This window comes from Pseudorasbora parva, chromosome 24, assembly GCF_024679245.1.
Source record: "Pseudorasbora parva isolate DD20220531a chromosome 24, ASM2467924v1, whole genome shotgun sequence".
Taxonomy (NCBI): Eukaryota; Metazoa; Chordata; class Actinopteri; order Cypriniformes; family Gobionidae; genus Pseudorasbora; species Pseudorasbora parva.
The window spans coordinates 25682924-25693357 of NC_090195.1; the positions used below are offsets into that span (position 1 = coordinate 25682924).

The 10434-nt window shown below is 40.3% G+C and overlaps 1 protein-coding gene across 1 annotated transcript in view; it reads right to left on the reverse strand.

Moving 5' to 3' along the window:
• Positions 1 to 4443, reverse strand: part of gnal (guanine nucleotide binding protein (G protein), alpha activating activity polypeptide, olfactory type) — a 60390-nt gene extending 55947 nt beyond the window's left edge. The window contains exons 1-2 of the mRNA XM_067434317.1: positions 4372 to 4443; positions 4218 to 4291 (exon numbers count right to left, since the gene is read on the reverse strand). The gene's annotated coding sequence lies outside the window, so the exon portion shown is untranslated. The remainder of the gene's footprint in view (positions 1 to 4217; positions 4292 to 4371) is intronic.
• Between the last annotated feature and the right edge of the window lie 5991 nt (positions 4444 to 10434).

Consider the following 10434-nt stretch of genomic DNA (forward strand, 5'->3'; position numbering starts at 1 on the left):
GCAAGTAGGATGTGCTCTCCGCCTGAAGCACAGGGGCGCCCTCCTTCGACATGTAGGTGAAGTGGGCACCTCTGATTTTGGGAGGATGCTGGGCGATCTGAATCGCATAGCCTAGTCTGATGGTACGGAAGAGCCAGCGGGATGGGCTGGGAAGGTCTAGCCCCCAGCGACCGAACCAGCGGGATCAAAGACACCACAGAAACTGCTCTCTTTGTGAAGTTTTGAGTACAACTGGAACTGGGGCAAGTGGCGGAACACAGATTGAATTGTGACACAACGTACCCCCCTGCCCTCCTCTGGGAGTGGAAGTGGTGCTGCAGCCCGTCTCAGGGTCTCTTGCAACGGTGCTTGCCACCTTGCTTGGCAGTGGCCTGAGGGGACTGGACGTCCTTCCCACGGCTAGCTCCACGCCGAGGTGGAGGCTGCTGCTGGGCTGGGGCAGGACATGCATGGCATGGCATGCAAGGCACCTGGTCTGGACGATGAGAACCAGCGCGACCTGCCCCGAGAAACCAATCATCCAACCTAGAAGGTTCGGGACATAGTGGAGTGTTCCACTCAACCCTGACCTTTTCGGCGGCCCGGGAAAGCATAGCCGCCAGTTCGGGGTCTGACTCAACTGTTGACACTCTCCTAGAGGGAGGCAGTACAGCTGAATCATCCTCCTCCGAGGACTTGAACTCCCCATCTGATGCAGCGATCGACATCTGTTCATTCGCGGGTGCCCCGAAGGTCACCATTAGACGCTCATGGGAGGGGCGGATGGATTCCGGAATAAATATAAAATAAATGGCCTTTTTGAAAGGACGCCTAGACACTTCTTGACAAAAAAGCTTACAGAAGCTACATTTTTGAGCGTATCCTCAAAATTGACATTGTTTCATATTTAGATTGTATTTAGGCCTTTAACATTAAATTCTTATCCATTTTTCCTAAGTGATATATATATCCTATACTACTTTGAGTATTAGGAGTCTTGGGTAACAATATGTTATGTATCTACTTTAATAATAAGACCAGATCTATGAATATAGACCTTAGGGTTTAAGAGCTGCAGACATTTTTATTTTGGTATGCCGTTTTCAGAAAATTCCAGCTTCCAGTTTACTCGGATCATAAATGGTTTCAATTGCTTTTTCACATTCACTGAGAGAATTCTCAATAACTGTAAATTCCTTCGAAAGCATCAGAAAAACAATTGTTGAGAATCTCACTCCATCTTTTACACAAATCTTCATCATATTCACTCACACTTGTTTTATTGTGAGATTAAAACGAATATATTTGTGATATATTCAGTTTATCCTAAACTGGTTCCCTGACTTTTTTTCTGAGATAGCTTGCTCAAATAAGTCACTAATAATTACAATTCTAGGCTTGCTTTAAGTGAATATTTTTGCTCTTGCATATTTAGATTCATACATTTTCTCAAAAGTGGCAGCTCAGAACATAAAAGTGCTGATTGATATTTGTTTTTCAGTAGAGCACTTTTAGGGTACACTTTGTACTGTGTACTGTGTACATACTTATTGTAAGTATGTTGGATAGAAAGTAATATGGAATTGAAAAATCTTGATATATTCCCCTTTGCTTTAATCATTGCAGAACTTGTGCTGACATGAACAAAACCCATGTTGATCCATTGCAGCATGATTTGTGAATAAGTATAAGCCCTTTTGTACTGTAAAGAGTTTACATGGTCATTGTCACAAATTTGCTTAGATTTGATCTAGGAATGGCAGAATCATACATATTAATTTTATGTCCTGATTTTTACTCCTTCTTTATTAAAGGGTTAGTTCACCCAAAAATTAAAATTCTCTCATTAATTACTTACCCTAATTTTGTACGACACCTTTAAGACCTCTGTTCATCTTCGTAACACAAATTAAGATATTTTTATTGAAATCCGATGGCTTAGACAGGCCTTCATTGACACCAATGTCATTTCCTCTCAATAACCATAAAATGCACTAAAGACGTCGTTACAAAGTGATTCTACAATAATTTTATAAAGCGACGAGAGTAGTTTTTGTGTGCAAAAAAAAAAACGAAATAACGACTTATATAGTAATGGGCTGAATTCAAAACAATGTTTCAAACAGTTATGAATCAGCATATTCAGGGTATATGCAGAAATCCTGAAGTTAATTTCAAGACCTTTTTAAGACTTTTTAAAGACCTTCTCAAAATATTTTAAGACCTCATCGCACTTCAAGTTTTAATCGTCAACAAACCTTTAATAAACAGTTGTAGTCGAATGTAGACTTAAAATCTCTATCGTAGGCCAATTTTGTATTTCTTACATTGCATATCTGTTTCGCAACGTATGGAGGGCGACATTACCTAACTGCGCATTTCGCAAAATACATGACGTCACCCGTAGACAGCGCTCGCCAGGGATGGAAATTAACTTTTTTCAAAGTCTACCACTCAATGTTTTTACCAGCCACTTTTTTGTTTTTAACTGACAATGTGTAACTGCACGTGAAAATTAATACTACAAGCTCTACAATACTTAAGCAGTTTATTTAATCTCAAGTCTCAATGAAATACAGACATTTTCACGATGATTTGTGGTCTTTTATGGCTTTCAGTTTTATGGTTTTTAGTCCCAACAATGAAACTATTCGTTCTGGCATCTTTGAAGTGTGTTGACAACATACTGAGCAGAACATTGTCAGTAGGGACGCACCGAAATCACTTCTTGGCCGAAACCAAAAAAGAAGAAACAAAAGCCGAAAACCGAAAAATAAAATTCAAACTAAAATGTTTAACTTGACCTCACTCATGTGTACATTAAATAATAATGCACATGCCTACTGGAATGCAGAAAGGTACAGAAATTGAATAAAGTAATCAAATGTAAAATAACTGAATATTTAACTGTTTAAATGAAAGATTAATCCTTATTAAACTTACAAAAGCTATTCAATCAAGAGCATTGTTTAATGTCAAACTAAATATAAGGACATCACTCAGGCAGCAGTAAAGGCTACTGCGCCTTTAAGACCTGATGTAGGGATAATATGTTCGTCTTTCTCGACTGTGCATACTATACAGTTCACAGGCATATTCAGACTATGTCTGCTACGATACTCATCAAGATGGACATGTTGACATACTTCTTGTGTGAGTTTGTCCGTTTAAGCCCAAAACTGGAAAGAGAACTCAATATTTGCGCGCTGTGAGACGAGCGCGCGCTCTCGGATGATGCACAGCGTCAGATCTTCTCTCAGCGCGCGTGCGAGTCTCACAGCGCATCTTCACGCGAGTGATGACGGAGAAAACGACTGGTTATATGCGCACATACGGCAGCACTCGCATGCATTGAACAAAGTTTACAAAGAGGTGAAACAGCTCGGTAGGTGGAGCGAGTTTACCCGCCACAACTCAAAATCAGCCGCATTTGGCTGGTGGCGGTGCTAATTTCCACCCTTGGCGCGCGCGCGCTCCGAGCCGATCTCAGACTGATCTCGCCCCGTCTTTTTTTAATACTTATGGGGATGAAAAGAAATATATTCATAAATACTTTTTGGAGTCAAACTCTTTTGACAAAGCTTGAACAAAATACTTTCAAAATTTAAGACTTTATAAAGCCGTGATAAGACTTTTTAATACTTTATAAGGGTCTTAATTTTCCCAAAATTGATTTATCACCTTTTAAGACTTTTCAAGACCCCGCGGATACCCTGATATTGATTCATGATTTGGATCGTGTGTCAAAATGCCAGAATGCTGAAATCACGGGACATTACTGATCCGAATCATGAATCAATACGCTGATTCATAACGTTCAAAACATTATTTTAAGTTCGGCCCATCAGTAAGTCATTAGTTAGTTTTTTTGCGCACAAAAACTATTCTTGTCGCTTCATGAAATTATTGTAGAATCACTGTAGTGAGATGGGCGTTGTAACGACGTCTTTAGTGCCTTTTATGGGTCTTGAGAGAGGAAATGACATTGGTGTCAAAGAAGGCCTGTCTGAGCCATCGGATTTCAACAAAAACTTCTTCATTTGTGTTTCGAAGATTAACAGAGGTCTTACAGGTGTCGAACAACATTAGGGTAAGTAATTAATGATAGAATTTTCATATTTTTTTTGGTGAACTAACCTTTTCCTAAAACTGTATTTCCAGAATAATTTACTTGTAAATTAATAAGTATTTTAATATAATAATAATAATAATGATATAATATTTAAACATTGACTTACTGAAAGTTGACTTTGTCTACTTGAAATCGAGTTTCAAAAATCCCTGAAGTCAAAACACGGCACCTCAGCAAATCCTGAAAGAAATACACATACTCTCAGTTCACTGACACTAAACTAATACTAATAAAAAAATCTAGTGTGACAGTGCCCTCACCTGGTCTGTCGGTGTGTATTCGCTCTGTCGTACAGACTCAATTCTGTCCAGGAAGCTGAAAATGAGGTAAAAGACAAATTTACATTTTACACTACAAAATGATTTACAATAAAAAAACACAATTGCAATATATAGTATACTATATTATATATTGACTGATTGTTTAATCCTTTCATGCATGACTTATGAAAAAAAAAAAAAAAAAAAAAACATCTGTATTTTCAAAGATTATTTTTATTAATTTAGTATAATGCTATAATTTATATCCATTTTCATTTTTACAACATTTTGCTTTATTTAAATGTTATTACAGTTTTTTTTCAACTGCTTACACACAAAATTGTTACTTGTCACACAATTTTTAAAACCTGACACTCAAACACCAGAACCACACACTAAATCTGCAAAACCATACACTAATTTTTGGCCTTTTACTCAGTTTTTAATTTCATTAAACACTTTTTGCAAAACACAACACACAATTTTCTATGCAACACACAAAAATCTGACAGGAAGTTTCTTGATTTCCTTTTATAAACACAACCAATCAAAATGCCACACTAATTCATCAGTGCCTCACACTAACTCCTCACATGTGCAAACACTTGTTACTTTACTTAACAACAACCAATCATAACTTTAGTAGTGGCCTATAAATAGGCCAAAGGTCAAGTAATAGCTTTTGGACAATGGAGGAGACATGTGGAGACATTGATGCTGCCTCCATCCAAGGTAGGATACGCCATACAAGAAGGTTCTTTCTACGGTGTCTGGCAAGAGAGAATATAGCATGTGACGTGGATGAAGTATTGTGGCCGGACCCAGCCCGGAGGAGAGATGGAGCCTAGATACACCCAACCATCTCCACATGCAAGCACACACATTATGTTTGGTTTTACACTACAGTACATGCTACAACACTACATATTTTTGATGTTTTTTTCTTTTCTTTTCAAACTGTGTACACTAATACTACATTTACAACCACGAAGAGCAAAAAATAAATAAAAACATAAATTTTCAGTTTTGGTTTCAATTTTGCTTTTGTTTTTTACTTTATATATTCAACAGCTCTCTCCCAATTACATTCATTCATGTACATGTGAGCTTTTAAAAGAAGAGCTTTGGGTTTTGAATAACAGTGTGTATGACATAATCAAAAATATAACATTATGGTAAAGGTGTTTACAACGTAAGACAAATGTTTGCTTTTGAAATATGTTTGTGATATTTTGACTGTGTTGTTTCATTTTGAAAGAGATGTGAGGCATTTTGCATCTTGTGTGTGGAATTCTTGAATTTGTGTGTTAAGTTTTGAAAAAAAAGAGGAAACCTTTGGAAAATGTGTGTAAGCAGTTGAGAAAACCTGTAAACTGTCCACATATGTGGACACTATTCAAATAAGGCATACAATGGGACAAAGCCACATATGACAATATGGAAATATAGCTACAAGCAGCCATTATCGGCGCCAAGACTCAAACCAACTGCAAAAATGAGCCATTAAAGACATATTAAGTTGATTTTAGAAAAAATAGCAGTACAATTTTAAATACAGTCAATAATAATGATTTAATGGTTTATCACTTTCGACCAATGGGTGGCACTGTTACGAAACTGATGTGGTGTAGTCAGATTGAGGTGACAATGACACATACAAAGTTTAGGGTCAATATGTCAAAGCATTACAGAGATACAGCCAGTTTTGTCTATCAACACGAAATTCATAACTATTTGTCGGCATGGTCTGAAGACGATACGGTTCAATTTTGGTGACAATCGGATAAACAGTCTAGGATGAGTTTGAAAAAGTAGGTTTTTAACAAATAACAAGATGGAGGACAGAAAGGTTTGCAAAATACTGCAAAATTGGTATCCATGTTCTTGGCATGAGCCATTGAATGTACTATGACTAGTTTCATTACAATGGGCTAATTTAATCAAAAGTTATTAGCATTTTTGTACATTGTTTTACAACTTTTGACCACAAGGTGGTGAAAGTTTTACGAAACTTTTTGAGTAGATTCAGGACATAAAGCGGAAAACACATACAAAGTTTTGCAATGATACGCTAATGCATTCGTACCAAGTCTGACAAGTCTGGTATCGTTGGACTCAGCAAGGATTCAGGAGACAAAAACAGTTACTCCCATCAAAATATGTCAACCACACCCAAAGTTATAAGCGTTTGAAAAAAATAAATCTCCACTAGGTGGCTCTGTTTAGAAACTTCTCAGGCTACTTCAGGGCATCGTGGTGATGACCCATACCAAGTTTTGTAATCCATTCATGCGTTCATAAAATACAGCATTTTAGCACATAATTAAAATTGGCTGATATGGTAAAATGGCATATCAATCTACTCGGCATGATGCCCCAAATCTAATGAGACCAATTTTGTGATTTTTGAACACATGGTTCTGAAGTTATATGCCAAAATAGGCATTTTTCATATCTCCGGACCAGTAGGTGGCGCTGCGCGCCATGTGCTGCATGTTGCCCCAGGTCATGCTTGTGATGACATGTACCAAGTTTGGTTTCAATACGAAGCATTGCGGAGATATAGCCTTTAATGTGTTTTTGCAACCGCTACGTAAAATTTGTTAGCGGTTTTATTGAAAATGATTTGACGAATCAACTTGAATTTCATAACATTTTGTCAGCATGTTCTGAGGATGATCTGGTTTAATTTCCGTGTAAATCGGACTAACGCCCTTGGAGGAGTTCGAAAAAGTTGGTTTTTGGTCAATTAAAAATGGCAGGAAAATGTACATAACGGAAATTACGTTTATTGAAAATGATTTGACGAATCAACTTGAATTCCATAACATTTTGTCAGCATGGTCTGAAGATGATGTGTATAAATTTTCGTGAAAATCTGCGCAACGGCCTAGGAGGAGTTTTTTCAGAAAATTTTAAATGGCCGGAAAATTTGCATACCGGAAAATGACATCATTCTAATCGACTTGAGCCAAGGAATCAGAGGAAAAATAATTTTGTTTCTAGCCCTTTGGGTTCAAAGGTTATAAGCATAAATATGAGTGGAACTTTGGACAGGTGCTGGCGCTAGAGGGATTGAGTTTGAGACTCCAAATTTGGTGTACTAATGGGACTATTCTCTATCTGTGTGTCAAATTTCATAACTTTCCCGCATGCTGTTCTATGGGCTGCCATAGACTTCCAAAGTGGAAAAAGAAGGAAGAATAATAAATATAGCTGCAAGGGCCAAGCACAACAAGAGCAAGCAAGGAAGCTAACAGCAGACCAACTGCAAAAAAGACATTTGGAGACAATTTTTAAGCAAAAAAGAGACAATTACATGTTTTGTATAATTATAGCACCATCAAATTGGCACAATCATACCAATTTTTTTGTGTGTCCTCGGAGTGAGCCCATAGATGTGTAGCCGATTTATGTAATAGTCATAGCTCAGAGGTAATTATTCCTCTACATGTTTAGCTCCAAAAAAACTGTTCTCCCCCCCCCCCCCATCACCTGTGTCCTGTCAATTACCTCGTTTAGCCCTGTGTATTTATTTCTCAGTTTCCCCTCAGTGTTTGTCCGTCGTCATTCATCTATAGTGGTGTGTCTGGATGTTCTCGTGATGTTTCTATTAAAAGTTTTCTGTTTCAAGTTCTCCTTTGCCTTCGTGAGTTTGACCTACACACCTGATCGGTAATAGAACGACGGAACAAAACAGTTTTTTTTGCGGCGTTTTCTTCGTGTTTGTTTTGAGTTTCCCCATCTTCCCATGGCTCTCCCCAATGTCCAGCTTCTCTGCCTGGAGCAGGGAGACCGCTCGCTGGAGGCACACACCCGGGACTTCCTCCAGCTCGCGTGCCTGTCACGCTTCCCGGACTGCTCGCTCAGCGTTTTCTACTACGCCGGGCTAAGCGAGTGGTCGAAAGGCACGTGTTCCAGTGGGCGGTCCAAAGGAAGACTTTGCCGCATTCGTGGAGTGGGTACTGGTAAATAACCACTCGCCTTTCATCATCAGATCTGGAGGTCTTGCGGCGCGATAGACGCGTTTTGTGTGCCGCGATGGACGCGATTCCGCCTCATTCGCACGAATAACGCGAATTTGAAGCGAATTGAGCATCTTGCGCGATACGCACGTTACGCACGAGTGGTGCTTTTTGTGCATTCACGCGTTTGAAGCGAATTCGCGTCTACGCCCGAGTTGAAAAATTTGAACTTTGGCGTCAATTCGCGCCGCGTTAACCAATGAGGAGCCAGCTTGCTGCTGCCACGTGATGAGAAACCCTGCATATAATTAAAAAAATACTGATATTTTGTCACTAAATGTAGTTTTAATGCTTTTCAGTTGATAATGTAGTTGTTTAAAGCTAAAATATGTGGTTTACCTAGAATGTTTTACTCATAGACAGAGCCTATTTAAAAAGAACACTCTTGCGCTTTTGGAGTTGTGAGATCCAGGCGATCTCCGGGCGCTCCGCACTCGTTAACCCCAGCGAGAGCAGCCTTTCCTCGGCCAGTCCTTCTGGCGTTTGCCGCTGACTCGGATGTCTATGTAGAGGTTAAACATGACATATACTTCGTCTTGTGTACATCTAATGGGCAATCTTTGGTCCAATTAATCTGTTGTTGCCTACCAAATCATTTTGACTGAGGGCAAAGTTAACTTTCATAACTTTATATTTTATTTAAATATACATGAAGTGAAGATAATCCAGGTAGTGCATGGGCTGAACCATGTGTGGCTGTTAATGCTTAATATATTTCACATGGAGCACCTTTAACGCTTCAAAGGCTTCAAATGCTATTTAACGCTATTTCGCTTCAAATGCTCGACATCTACGCGCGTCCAATTAGCTGCGGACGCGCGAATGGATTAAAAATGTTCACGCATCAAACTAGACGTGGTAGACGAGATTTTGACTCTCAATTCGCGTTTGGTGTGAACGTAGCGTCAGAGTTCCCACCCACCCTCCCTCTTCCTCCGCCGCTGTCTACCAGCCCTTCTGCCTCAACCACACTGCTGTTCCTCATCCCATCTGCTCCTCCCACAAGCAGTGTGGAGTCGCCTCGAAATGTCTGTCCAGCAGTGGCATCTCGCCCAGAGGATCTCGTCGTCACTGCTGGTCTCTTCCCCCAACACTCCACCGCGGCCCGTCGACACATTGGCTACCCCCTGGCTCCTCCCTCCCTCAGTTCCACCGGACCCCCTCAGCGAAACGGCTTCTCCGGGCTCCCTCGTCTCTCCGGCTTCGCCTTGGTCAGTCGTCATCCTTCCTCCACCTTCGGCTTCGTCTGGCTCCTCCTTCCCTTCTGCTCCGCCTTCATCCTCGATCCCACCGGCTCAGACTCTGTCCTGCGGTTGTCCGGCTCCACCTCGGACGGTCGTCACCATGGCTCCACCTCGGTCTCCTGGGCCTCCGGTCTCTTGTGGGCGCATCGACTCCATCAGTGGCTGTTTCCTTGTCGGTCATCCCCAGGGTGTCTCCCACCATCTCGTTGACCCCATGGTTCCTCCCTCCTCCGACTCCGCCCTGGGGCCTCATCGTGGCTGGTCTCTGGACCATCTGGCTCCTGCTCCAGGCTCCCCACTGGCTCCTCCCTCCTTCCACACCCACATGGACTTCCCTTTTCTGTTGGACTGGTTTTCTTTGTTTTGGACTTTGTCTCCCCTTTTTTTCCATACCCTCCTCTGATGTTACTGTTACGGCGCGAGGACGCGCCTACTCACAGGGGGGCGTAATGTTACATGTATGCCCTGTCTCTTGTGTTCAGTTGTGTTTTGAGTTCAACCCCCGTGACCTACTTTCTCCCCAGTCTGACCTACACACCTGATTGGTAACAGTGGTAGAGTAATAACTGCTTTTAATTAATTATTTTGAGATCGAATTCATGCTATATTTTTTTTTGTTATAAATTATGGACATGGCATTTCTCAGTTATTTTGCTTTATTTCCAGATTCAATCATATAGGCTCATTTAGTGCTTTAAATCTCTTGACAAACTAAAATAAGTAAATTACATTTGTATGTAAATACATACACATTTTTCAGATATACAAATATTATGGCTAGGGACACTTTCGCG